The sequence below is a fragment of the Catharus ustulatus genome, chromosome 1 (genome assembly GCF_009819885.2).
Source record: "Catharus ustulatus isolate bCatUst1 chromosome 1, bCatUst1.pri.v2, whole genome shotgun sequence".
In the NCBI taxonomy this organism is placed as follows: Eukaryota; Metazoa; Chordata; class Aves; order Passeriformes; family Turdidae; genus Catharus; species Catharus ustulatus.
The window spans coordinates 101,896,722-101,911,620 of NC_046221.1; positions in this window are offsets into that span (position 1 = coordinate 101,896,722).

The window sequence follows — 14,899 nt, forward strand, 5'->3', positions numbered from 1 at the left end:
CTCTTGGTTAAAATTGAATATGTATAAAATATGAGCTAGAGTTAGCTAAAGGCCACAGGTAAACTTCTTTCTCATGTCTTCTGGAAGTCTATTTCCTCCAGTTTGAAAGAGGACACAAAAATGATAAACATTGGATTTAGTATTTGCATAATTCAGATATTCCAGAAATATTCACTCTGAATATCAATTGAGGAAAGATCACAACATTTCATCCAGAATTGGAAGCAGGCTGAAACAGAGGTTCTCACCAAATCTTCATTCCAGCACATCTCACCACTTGCAATTGTGTGCTGTCGCAGTAGCCAATGTACCTAAAGCATCATATGTGCACCATTGAAACAACTGAGGCCACGTACAGTAATTTCATGACTATAAGGTGCACTGGATTATAAGGCGCACCTTCAGGAATTGGCAAATTGCGCAACTTTGTACATTATATAAGGAGCACCGAACTATAAGGCGCACTTTTTTTGCGGCGAGGAGCTGCAGTGTGCGCACGGAATCCCATGATCGTGGAGTTTACTGGTACGTGCTCAATTTGCAAACATTTTTCACAGATTGGTGTAGCCTTTAAACGCAGCCTCAAGCATCCTCCCTGTGCACGGGGCCCGGCACTCCCGCCCGCCCCCGGCTGGCGAGGTGGGGCTTGGGGAGGCCGCGGCTGCCGCGATTCAGGGCGGCTAGGGACTGACCGCTCCCTCCCTCCCCGTGCGGCTCCTGCTGGCCGGGGGCTTCCTGGTCCCGCCCACCCCGCACGGTTCGGTGCTCCCATGGCGCCACCCCCCCTCTCGGCTCGGCTCACAGCTCACACTTGCAGGTTGGCAAATTTTTCAACTTTGTACATTATATGAGGTGCGCCGGACTATAAGGCGCACTTCCAGATTCCAACCCAAATTTTCGTCAAAAGGGTGCGCCTTATAGTTGTGAAATTACTGTAACCTGCTTGGCATGCTGCTTGAAAGAACTGCCACTTTACATTGAATCTGATGTGACCCAGCCCATTTTAGCTGGAGAAACTGAAGTACTTCTTCTTCACTCCCTGTTGCCAACCTGTGAAAAACCCCAAAATTCAAAGGGAGCAGAGTATATAAGGGAGAGTTTATAGTAGTTTTTGTTTTGCTTGAAGACGTCATGGTTTACATTCAGGTTTAGAAGAAATTGTTAGAGAATATGGTTAGCAGAATATGAGAAATGTCACGTGCAATGGCAATTTGTCAAGTAAGGTAAATCAGTAAATGCTGTTTTCTAGCTATTTATCTTATTTTAAAAATTTTCCTTGGAAGAAGAAAAACTGCAGCTTAACAAAGGGAGAATTTCTGAAGTGGTCAAAAGACACAATTTTTTTTTTTTCTTCTCTCCACAAGGAAAGGCCTGCTAGGAAACAGATTAACCCAACCTGATGGGTTTTATTTTCTCATTTAAAGAGTCCTTTCTAGATTCTTCACAGACTATCAGAGATTTCTAGAGGATGTTTTGGTTATTCAAACTTGAAACTGTGTTAGTAAGAGATGACTATAAAGGACCAAGAAGGCTACTAAAGAAATCTGGGCAGTAAATTTTGACTGCAAGAAAATCTTAACCATGAAGACTTGGATTTGACTAGACTGGCTTGGGGTCACTGTCAGCAGGACCTCTAATAAACAAGTTTGCTTCAGAAGAAGCCAGAAAACTATGGATTAATATTTATGCTTGCCCAGCACCAGCCATTAAAAGAAAGAAATGAACTTTACACTCTGCAAACATGGTGAGCTTTCACCGCAAATTGAAATGGATACTAAATGGAGTTTGCAGAGCTTATTATTTATTTAGTGCTGGAGGTGTTCATGGTACATTACAGACATGTAAGAAGACAAGGTCCTTGCCCTAAGGAGCTTGCAATCTAAGTTAGATAGCAACAGATAATAAATATAGACTCTGTAGTGAATGAGAGAAAAGAAAAGACAGGATCACAGATTAAAAAAAAGGATAGTGCCCTCAGGAGAATACTTTTTATAGAGGATTTTTTTTTTCAGTGAAGGCTATGTGTACATGTTGGAGTCTTTCACAGATTTCTTGCCAGTTTATTAGGTGATTTTTTTACCTTATTATTTTAGGCTTTTAAAATATCCTGTTCTGAGTATCAAATACCTAATAATGTCAGCATGCAGTAGAGTAAAATGATTTTATTGGTGTATACATATTCAGGACCAGAAATGCAAGACAATATTTGACGCCACTTAGAGGAAAAAAAAATCTTTTAATCATATACCTAAATTCCTTTTCTCCCTTTGAAAATACAGAAATATAAGATTCTTTTTCTGTTTGAGTTATTCCATAAATTCTTTAAGCTAAAGAGTATTTTGGATCTTACTTGCAATGAGATCCCTCTCCCTAATCCCATTTTGGTTATCAGGCATTTTTTTTGTGCAACTTTTTAAAAGTAGAAAAGAAAATGAAATGTAAATTTCTATCAGCTTGTGGAAAAACAGCCTAGATCATTATTAATCAAATTTTTTACTAAAAATGAAGATTGGCTGTTAAGGGAAAGCATGTGAAAATAGTGTCTAACACAGGTGGTCAAAGTTAAGAAAGGGTGAAGAACATGATGAGCCCTGAGTCAGAGGTAGAGGCTGACACTGCTACCTCTGCCTGGTGAAGAGTTTTCTTCCCTTCAATAGCTCTGCATGGTCACAGAACACATATGCATTAATGTGCTTGATATCACTGGGTGAAGCAATGCAGATCTTTTCAGGAAAACAATCACCACAATTTTGAAGGTTTCAAAGATATTATTACAAGAATCCATGATGCATTTCCATTATTAGTTGCATCTTTATTATTGCATGCTGCAATAGCTCATAAACCAATATTTGTCCATGTAATTTTCATGATGACTATCCTCCGATCTGCAGGTCCAGGAGCCAACCATGCCTTGTTAAATGTTGGGAAAGCTGTGTTGGTAGGCATAGAATTAAAGGATTTAGACCAAAGACATATGGTTTTACTCCTGGAATAATTAAAGCTCTAAAATTAATCTTTGCTTGAAATAAATTATAGAACTTTAAAAACCATCTCTCCCAAATTAATCACCTTTCACTCTTAATTTTCAAATTTTTTGAGATAGTCCAAAAGTAGCTTTAGTGATTATTTTTGATGATAAATTTCCCATAACTTTGGTTAAGTGACTTCTTACTTTAAATTCCAATTCATCTTAAATGTGATTTTTTTTTTAGTTCAACTTCCAGTGTAAACTGAATGAGTCGTACAATCTTTAAAAAAAAATCTCTGATGTATTTAGCAAATGTTTTTCAAGATATATACAGGAATTTTCTCTACTGAACAGATTTACAGTCATGAAATAGGTAAGTGGGCAAAGTTGCTATATTCTGTGATGTTGACTAATAGCAGTACATAATAAAAATGACTGCAAAACCATGCAGGTGAGGCTCAGTCTCTTGAATCATCAAACAAAGAGAATGCAAAGCAATGTACATGCGATAGCAGGAGGGAAAAGTATCAAACCTTCACACATAAATACAGACCTGAAAGAGATCTTGAAGTGACCAGGAAAGTCCTCTGAAAACATTTATTCAGTTTGACAAGTAAAAGGAACAAAACTGGTGTCAAATTTTCAGAAGAGATTTTGAACAAAATGTAATTATTATGCCAATATATCTATCGTGTTTCACATCTTGAAACTGTACAATTTCTGTTACCATTCTCAAAAGGATATGGTAGATAGATAGAGGAAAGGGAAAAGAATGATCCATTTCATAAAACAGCAACTGGCTTTCTTAAAAGCAGAGGTTACAAAGCTCAGCACTCTTTATTCTGTAAAAAGGTGGTAAAGGTCTTTAAAACATGGCTATCACACCAAACTTGGAAAAAGTAAAAGACACACTTCTCAGAGCAAGTGAACTATTGGCAGCCAATAGTTTGAAGCATTAAGTTTAGAACAAGCTTACTGTTTAACTTTCCCAGAGGCTAGTGCGCTGTAGGGAATATGATACACCCACTCAATACCCTGCTCTCTGGCCCAGGTGTTATCAGGCTATTTTTGAGATGGTATCATTATCTGACTCAATTCTTTCTACCTTGTCACCACAAGACTAGAGATATCGTGTCCATGGTAAAGTCCACCCCTCAAATATGAGCCCATCTGTATGTTTCATCTCTTCTCTGATGGCCTGAGATGTCATGGGCCCACCAAGACAGAAACAATTCACCCTTGTGCGGCCAGTCTATAATGTCCTGTTTTAGTTTCTGGAGATCCTTGGTCAGTCTTTCCACAGATGAGAGATCAGGGTGGAAATAATTTCTTCACATAGCTGGAGTTTGGTCCCTAAAAACATGTGCCCTGACTCTAAATGTGTGGTAGACTGTACAGAGGAGAAAGAGCAAGCATATCAACCAGGGCATGCTTTCTTTAACATCCAAAGGAAATTCAAAATTGTCAAAAGCTGTTGCAGCAGACCTAAAGAAGGAGAAGGGGTCAGGTGAAGTTATACTGTCATGTTCCCCCTACACCCTGGGTATGAATGAATCCCCAGATGAAGCAACCAAGGCCAGGAAAGGGGAGCAACACTGAACACACATTCCAATGACCCTCATTCCCCTTGATGTTATTGTGTCATAAACTGATGTCACACAGTACATGAGAAAGCAATTCTAACCTCTCCCCCTATTTTGACAAATATTACCATGAGAAGAACATACAGGAATATGTACAAGGCTAGGTACTACATCCACATGAACAGATTGAGCATAATCTTTAGCAGAAGGGGAAGTAGACAGGGAAAGAGAGTTTATTTTTTCATGGCATTTAGGAAGTGAAGCATTTGCAATCACTACAGTATGATTGGGCTGACTACAACACAGAGGGACATGGTAGGAGGAAGGGGAAGGAACAGTTTACTGCTGTAACAGGAATAAATCCTGTCAATAAATCCTCAATCCAATTTTGCTTTACTGAGGTCATATCACCTGCTGCTCAATGTTCCTCCCATAGTGGATAATGAGTGTGAAAACAATATATTTATTGTGGAAGAGTGCTACAGTGTGTTTTATGCATATATATATAAATATAGATAGATAAACATACGTGTAATCTATACACACACACACCCCCCTATATATATATGTATTTGAGTTTTTTGTTTCTGTGAGGCGCACTTTCATCTCATCGTTTTCCTGGTGGATCTGGATTTTTTCCAAGGTAGAAAATACAGAAACCCAACTTTAGAAGTGATACCTCCTCAGTCTGATGCTGGTAAACTATACAAAAGGGATTGGATGATGTCTTCAAGCTGCCTACATGGACAAAGTGACACACCAGGTAAAATTGATTTGGTTTATATTCAAAGGCATGTTTTTGGAAATCAAGGTTAAGGTCTAAAGTTCCTCTTTTTCTTTGGGAAGAGAGCAGAATAAGTCGATTTGGAAAATGTTGCAGAGCGATTGCCAGCAGGATTTAATACAGTGTCAAAATGAAAGGATAAGAAAAGAAAAAAAATGACTCATGCTTACCCTCTTATCTGACATACCCTGCAATTGCAATCTGCTCTTAGGGGTGTGCACTTCCTCCTGATAAATTCTCTTTCAAAGGACAAATCCTAACATCTGATTATAGGTTAGGTCTAAAGTAATTAACTTAATTGAAGCAACCCACAGGCAGAAATACAGAGCTGATGTTCATGGGTAACTTTCATATTTCTGATATGATTTGGGATGAGAATTGTTCCCTACTGCAGGAACCATGTGTGACAATACACAGGTGTCTCTAAGGTAATATAAATCCAAACAATCCCAGATGCATCCAGAAGCATTCTGTGCCAGAAGAAAAAACATTTTTCTAGCCTTTTTTTCCCTGTGTCTGCCTGGTATATCTTTTCTGTGTATGCCAGTTGTGGAAAATTCACTCACTTTGGAGTGGGAGATGTTACTAGTGTGTGAATAAAGCACAGACCTTTCATCTTGTACATCTAAGTTGATACATGAAAACGCATGAAAACAAAAGATGCTATTATCCTAGCATTTTAGTTAAGGAGAGATTTGTGGGCGAGAGACTAGATGTGTACTATTTCTGTTCCATAACATTTCTGTTAGTCCAACACAGCATGAGCAGTGCTGCCCTACTTGTGGGGATTATTTCCTGGCAGGCAGAGTCCACCTCTCTTCATCTTCCTCCCCCATTTTGTGCTTCTCAGTTTTGTAAAGAGCCCAAGGTAGCTTGTACCACACCGTGTCAATTATGACTGAAACTGGGTGGGGAATAAGCTTTTGATTGTGGAATTATCAAGTGGTCCTACAAGAGATTTAGATTGTGATATAGAGATAAGTTTGATATGTAAGTTACATTAAATTTTGTCATTAGTAAAGCTATGGTCTCTCTCCCAATACTGTAATCTAATTTAATGAATGGTTGGCATGTTTATTGGGGCAATATGCAAAACTATGAAATGTACTATAATATTATTTTAATATAATACAAAATAATATAGATGTTGTAATCTGGCATTTCATGTTGTTTACAATTATCAGCCTCATTTAATTTACATAATAAAAGCATGAAAAATGGCTTTGAAATAGCAGTGCCTTCAATGCAAAAGTCTAGATAGTATGTTTTTAATAAAAATTACTTAAATTATGGAATCAGTTTTTAAGGATAGTTATTGATACACTTACCTTACACAAGGATATACATAATTATTTTCTTACATTTATCAATTCACTCTTGATGTATAAGAAGGAATACTTAATTTTGAGAGAAAAATCAGGAAACTACTATATTAAACTACCAGTTTTGCATTTTAATATTATTTTTTGCTATTCTTACATATTTATATCCTCTGGTAAAGAGAGAGAGATTGGATCCTCAGGCCTGCTGTTCTGACAAAATTTATTACTACAAATGTTCTGGTATTTCTCAATCATTGACACAGGCTAAAAGGAAAACATTTTTCCAGTGCAAACATAGGTATTGAATATTGTGGAAAATCTTGACTTTTTAATTTGGTTCTGGGGTTTTTTTGTATTTAATTTTTGGTTTGGTTATTTTTCCTGGGTTTTGGGGTTTTCTTTTGGGGGTGGTGGAAGGCTTTCCTTTGTTTGATTTAGTACATTCTTTGAAACATTTCTACTCCTCTAAATTGCATATATTCACCTATTTTCTGCACTGTGGTGTGGAAGAAGACAGCTCTTGCTAGTCTGCTCTTCAGTGAATTACAAGACCAAGAGAAAGACATTGGTGGCTTTATTTCAGCTTGTGGATAAAGTTGCAGATATCTTGTTTGGTTGGCAGTTTTTGTTTGTTTGTTTGTTTGTTTGTATGTTATGGGGCTTTTGGTTTGCTTGATTTTTTTTTTTTTATTTAACTTAGGATATGCACTATGTTGAGCAATAACATTTTAAACAAAGTTTGCTAAGGGTGAGAGTGTTCCCTTTAAGCTTATCAATATGATTGCTTTATTAACCTTGTCACTTGGCTTCATTTCATTAACCTCACACATATCATTACAAAGGAAGAACAGTGATCTGGAGGACATTATTACTCCATATATTCCTCTTTTCATTGTTCTTCCCAGTTTAATTTTTAAAGGCAATTTTATTCTAACAAAGTCCACTTGTCTACTAAAGCACTGCTGTATTTCTTGGAAGAGAAAAAAAGAACCACTGATATTTTTTGCTGTAAATGGACCTCATTACCACTGCTCTGTGAATATTTTTGAGACATGGTTGATATTGTGTAATTTCTACTGTGCAGTTAAAATTTTTAATACTGAAATTATTATCCCTAAAAAATCACTATGGGTTAACAGGCCCAGACTTTATTATACTATTGTGTATGCAAATTTCAGCTTAGTTTTATAGCAGGCATTATGCCTAGTGTCTGAAAAAAAAAAAAATCCCACAGAAAACCTCACCAAAAAACCAAAAAATTCATCCCATAAAACTATTAAAAATAAGGCTTGCAATAAGCATCTTAGGTTATTTCAATAAGAGAAGATTGGCAGGAAATTATATCTTGCAATATCTTTTTGCTGCTTAAGGTATGTTGTTGCTCAGCAACAGCATCTATTTGGACCATGGAATTAGACACTAAATTAAAGGATTCAAAGGTATTAAACTGTTTTTTCCATACCAATAAGTGACTAATCTTTAAAAGTACTCGAAAAGATCCTGTCTGCAAGTGATTCTTCAAAAGTTGATAACTGAAACACAGCAACAAACTTTGCAGTAAAATATAAGGGTAAGATAATTCTGGTGATTTGTCTCTAAATCTTGTCTTATTGTGGCAGACCTGAGTGACAAAAGACACAAGTATAGTGTTTCATACTGTCTTGTAAAACTTTTTGGTAATATTCCTGTAAATAAGGGTTACTCTGCCTCATCTTAATATTTTTAGAAATTAATGCACTATTAATAGATAATAGTAGTTTTGGAGACTGTGAAAAAATCTTTTGTATTTCAAGGATTATAAATTGAATAGCTTTAAGAGTACTTACTAATATCTACCACCTCAAAAAAAGCTGTGGCAAAGTAAACTAGTGGTGTCTTGGGTTGCAACACAGGATGTGACCAAAGGTATCTATTCTATCACCATCTGTTGTGACCAGGTGGGGCAGTGATCCTTATCTCAACAGCAGAGATTCTGCTAATGGGTCATCCATTGAAACCAGGCAAGGCATTGTTCTTTATCTTTTCACAACCCATCCTTCCTCCAGGAGTCATTTTCTGCTAATGGCCCATTGAGTCCCACTGTGCGACTGATAAAATTACTGCATCCCATTGGAAGTTGCTCCAGCCAGGGGGAGGAGCCCAACATTTCTTACCAAGATAAAAACAGAGGTTTTGGGACACTAAGGTAGCCCCTTTCTCCACTGGACTCCAGAGGAAAACTGGATTTCTCCACATCACCACTGGACCTCCGGAGGGAAACTGCACCTTCTACAGGAGCACTGCTTCAACTGAATCACATCTGTCACCGCAAGGGGACTGCAACCACCATTTAATGGGACTGCTACCAGCACCCTGCCTGACGGGGTGTGAGGTTGTACTCTGACTTTGTCAGGGTTTGGAGTTTGTTTCTTTGTAGTACTGTATTTCTATTTTAATTTTCCTAGTAAAAAACTATTATTCCTATTATTCCTATTATTATAAACTATTATTATGAAAAATAAAAATATCTCTGGCATTTATTTTTCAGTGATCCATCACTGAGTTCTGAAGGCTGAAATAACACTAAAATAACACAACGTGAGCACCATTCCCTGACTTTCTTCACATAAGTTAACTACAATATTTGGATGTCTGCTCATTCAAAAAATTTCCCAAAATATGAAATAACTGTTTAGATTGGTCTCTGAGTATTGAAGTGTTGCATAAAGGTGTACCACTCATATTTCAGAGACAAATACATTCACTAGAGGTTTTTTTCCCTTTTTTTTTTTTTAAGAACAGAATGCACTTTATTTTAAACCTAGGGAAGGATTATTTGTTTAATATCTTAACTGGGTTTTGGGGTCAGAGGAGAAGTAACTCATTACATTTTACCAGAATTACGTGTAGAATTACTGGTGGAGAGAGTAGATGCATGACATTTGAGTCAGATTGTCATCACTGGAAATCTAGTAACTTTCAATCATCTATACAGCTGAATTTTTATGTGAATATCTAAAATAAACACTCCTTTTGCTATTAACATTTATAGCATGAATGAGTTTTTATTAGCCTAAGTTACTGGTATGAAAACAGCCTTAAAAAGTAGTATTGACCATCACATAAAAACGGTGAAAACTGTAGTAATCATGGTAAGATGCAGGTAATTCTGAAAAAATAATTTCTCTTTTTTTTGGGTTAAAAAAATAAAAGACTATGTAGTCATAGGAAACGCTTCAAACTTTAAAATAACTTTCAAAAGGTTTTTAGTAGCCAATACTTAAGATAGTTCTGCTCTATTATGCAGGCTCCAGTAATATGCGGTAAGGTGGCAACCAGTATTGCTTAAAGATAATCTCATCATTTAGGTACATTCAACACAAAAGGAACAAAAAAAAATCCCCAAAAGAAACAAAACCAATAATAATATAGGACTTTAAATTACATACTAAAGAGGTGGTTGTTACGAATACCAACCATTAAGTGTTTGTGAAAAATATAGTCTGTCATACTATCTTGATATTGGTTTTTTAGGTGATTATTCTGCTTGACAAAAGTAATATTGATGTATTAGTCTTAGACATGTATGAGCAATTGACCTTGTGCTTCAATGTACGTATTTTGCTTATGGAAGCTGATTGATTCCAAATCAATCTGGCACATAATCAGTGGATTAAAGGCTGGAAAACTGACAGGTCATAAACCCAAAATGTTAATAGTATATTAAGACAGTGGATTGTTCCTGGGATCATGCAGATAAAGCCTTCTGTCATTATACTGTAAAACATTCTTATTAGTTATGCTAAGATACCAAAAAAAAAAAAAAAAACCCAAAAAAAACCCCAAAAAACATGTATGTAAAAGATGTGGTAGTAATTAATTGATCATTAATATTAGTAAAGAGAGCTATAGGCATGCAATTAACACTTACAATTGCTGAACCAACCCATGTCTGAGAGAATAAAAAATTGAGGCCATTAATAGCAGAAAAGGCTGTTCTGGGACACAGTGGCTCTCAGTACCCATGGCTAATGAGCACCATTGCAGCCTGTGGCTAATAAGACAAAACCTACAGATTTACAGGTGTCCATGACATAGGGACCCTTCACGTCCCTTGTGTGTTTGGAGAGAACATCATGAGTGTGTTTAGAACACAGATTTTAACATAAAATGTGGAAAACTCAAAGGGTCTGTGGAAAATACATCAGTTCAGAAGAACAATAATCGTGATTTCAAAACTATATAGCCCATGGACAGTGCTGTGGAGTACATCAGTGCAGTCCTCTTACAGTAGCACCATCAAATTTGACCTCTTTGTGACCTTAAAACCACTAAAGTGAATATTGTTTATTAAGATTTCTACGTGTATTTAAAATGTATTATGTTGTTATTGAATACAATTTCTATTGTAATAAGTAGATATTTAAGTATGCATTTTTAAGAAGTGTTCACCAGATGCAACTGAAACTCTTTTTTTTAGAAAGGAACTTAACATGGAACAATGCTTGTTGAAACTCAGCCACTGTGTGAAGTAGGCCCCTTCTGAACTTCTTTACCCTTAGTTTCTACTACATTGGTAGTGGTCTCTTAAAAATTATTTTTTGTCATCTCTGTCTTTAACTTTGCTCTTAGATGATATGGATTTATTATGTTTTGGTTTATAACTACATCCTTGCTAATGCAGCCAGACATTTTATCTCTTAATTTTGGAATAGACATTTAAACTTAAATAATTTCTTATAGGGCATTGCTTGTAATCAACACTTTAGCCTTGACATAATGACTATTACTATGGAATATTAGGGAGAGGATTAAATGAGGAGTGATGGCATTACAGTAATTTTCTCGGATCAGGAAACAACAAATTTGTTTAACAGTGTCTTCACTTGTAATTTCCTTAGAGCATAAGCACATTTGCTCAGCTTGGTCTACTTTCATAACCACATGCTAAAACCTTCTTGCTTCTCCACTGAAGTCTAAACATACTTTAATTTTTCTAGATTGTAGAGTTTAGTTTGCATAGAGTGTGTCACTTTGAGATACTTATTTTCAGCACTGATTTTATTTTGACTAGACCAAGGAAAAACTACAATATAATTTAGAAATAAACAGCTTTTTTTTTTTTTCTCTTGGAATAGTCATAAAACAATCTTGGAGTTCTCTCAAAACATCTTCTAAATCTTAGTGTCAAGAAACTTACTTGTTTCCCTGAGGATTAAAAATAAAAACAAACCCAAACCTTTTCTCTAATGGTCCAGGCTGTATCTCTTCCCGTTTGAACAGACAGCAGAGAGTGGTCCAAGTTTTGCCTTGATTTGGTAGATACAATTTCAGGTTTTACCCTTTTGATAGCTCCTAGTGGTCATGACCACCATGGAACCCATAAAATAATATCTTTGTGCTAGACAAAATTTATATTTTACATATATATATATATTTGAGCTTATTGTAGATGGCAGTAATAGTCATGAGAGAAACTATTCAGCAAAGGATGGAACTTAATACCAACGTTGTGGGTAATGCTGACATAATGTGGAAGAATAGCTTCAATTTCATTTCAGAGCATCTTGTACTTTTTCTGAAGACAGCCTATGGAGCTCAAAAAAATTAATTTCTGAATCCATCTGTTGAAAGAGAAAAGACAGTGTTACTTCTTTTCATATCTGACACTGTGTTTTAAGCAGTCTTTAACATTTTTTTTAACACTCTGTTGCTCTAACCAGTCAGAAGACCTGCCAAGGTACCATCACATTATATATTTATACACACAGGTCCAAATATATCCAAACAAATTTTCTAGTATCACAGTTTTGATGTTGAGAGAGTAAATTAATCATGTGCAACAAGTTCTTTATCACATGTCTTAATGTTGATTAAAATAACCACCAGTAAACTTAACCCATCACTCAGTATTTAAGCAAGGCACAGAACTAGGGAGACAGTATGGCATGAAAGTGACACTTTGGGGTTTAAAGGTTGGTGTATTCATTGTAGTGCTGTCCTACATAGACAACAGAGTAAATTAATCTCAGGTGTAACTCAGATAGGATGACACTGGAGGTAAAATCTGGCCTGTTGTATCGAACTGGCTGACCTATTGTCTTCAGCAGTCTACAGTCTTTCTTCTATAAGATGTCTTTTAGCACAGATTGAATTTGGAAAGGTGACTTTCTTTGGCAAAGTGCTTTGGAGCTTTTAAATTGCATTGTTCTGCAACAGTGAGAATTCAGTCTATTAATTTAACCTCCACTTTCATATAACAAATCTTTTTGAAAAGATTTCTGCAAGCATCATAATTAAGCATCCCTTGAGTAATTTGCATGCTCAAAGTGCATGTTTGCGAAGTGTCTGCCTTTTTGCTCTATTTGTTATACTGGTGGCATGTGATTGACAGACGTGTCTGAATACTTCAGATGGTGTCTGCTGACTGAGCAGTTTCAGTATTCATTTTTTTGATGGAAAAGTGAGTGAAAAGCTTGCACTGACTATCACTGTGCATGAAGGCCACATTCCACTTGCAAAAAGGCATTTTCATGGCTATCTGCCATCCCTAGATGCTTTTTCAGAAAAGCTGTTTTTTGCTGATTTAACTCTCTTCACTAAATATCTGTTGATGCAGTGTTTTACAGCAGATGGAGACAATGAAGATTTTCCAATGCTAGTTTTTACCACTGGTTACAGGAATATATTGGATTTTGGAATCAATGCTTTATGAAATACTCCTTTACCTAATTGTGCGTGTATGTGCCTCTATGCATGGTGTGAGGTCAGATCGCAGTTGTAAATATTGGCTGAAAACAGAAGAATGTCTCTCTTTTATTTCTTAGTGGTTGGGGCAAAATATGAAGATTGTGTTTCCACTATTGAACTATCTGCTTTCTACTTATTTTTTCTGCTGCACCAAAAAGAGTTGTTACATTGCCAACCAGCAAATATACCAAAGTGTAACATAAGCACAAACTGCTAAGTGTTTTTCTCAATTGGTTCTTTTATCTCTGGTTGTCTAATAGTAACATATTTCATCTTTTAATTATTAACCTTTTAAATATTGATCATACCATGTAGTTCTGTGGTAAATACACATCCATCTTGTCTAAAATATAAGTTTTTTCTTTCTGTTTCCCAGCTTCTCTGATATTGAAAACAACAAAAAAAGAACTGGTGTGGTATTTCCTTCAACAGCATCTGTCCTTAAAGAGATATGCTATTTCCTACCCTTCCCCTATCCCTAATTTTGCTATCCAGACTTTCACCAGTAGCTTCACCTGGGAGTTTCCAAAGGTTGTTTTTAAGTGGTATCCAACTAAAGCATCCAGACAGCCACACTGGAAGTATGCATACCTATAAACATACAGATATAAGCCTTCAAATTTTCAATGTACAAGTATCTGTCAGTTAGCGTTGGACTAGTCACTCCCACCAAGAGCTTGCTGTAGCCCAGGCTGGCAGGGTGGCAACTGCAGCACCCAGACTCTGCAGCAGCAGCAACAGAGGAGAGCTCTGAGCTGCCTCAGCTGCACCCCGAACAGATGGTGAACCTTACTGCAAGTAGGGGTAAATCCAGTAGCTTCATCAGGATGAAACACAATTTTAACTTGCATATTTGGGATCCATAAAGTTAATGTTTCAACATATTAACACTAAAAGATTGGAGGCTCTTCACTGAATGAAATTAGCCACTGGAAGAGCTCTGCTGGTACCTTGCTTAAATCTTCAGAGCAGCGTCTCTGTGCAGCCCTTTAACTTTCCTTTGAAGTAAAGGTCAGGTATACAGTTTGCTTTAAGCTAACCAGAAGACTGCACATACACATGTGCTCATTTTTTAGAAGCACTTGTAAAGTCCTTTGAAATTAAAGTACTGAATAAGTGATTTGTTGAAAGTATTTACTGGCTTTAAGGATCTCTCTTCAGAGGTGGTGGGTGCTTTGATGTGATGAGTAACTGCTAGTGTGGTTGTTTATACCATAAGTGACCACAAGTGAAGCACCTGAAGATGAAATTTCCTTTTCAGTGAAGCACTTTAATCTTTTTAGATGTGCCAATTTCATGGCAGAAGGTGAAAGAGACTGTAGCAAAAATCAATTAGGATCATGGCCTAGAGATCTTCCTTCTCCCTCCAGGTTTTACACTTGCTCTTCAGCTATCATGGAATGATTAATCATTAAATGGATAGGTATAATTGTTACTTTACCAATAAATCATGAGAAAAAATGAATATGCCTTTTCTGAAAATAAGAACAAGAACAGTGATAAATCTATAATG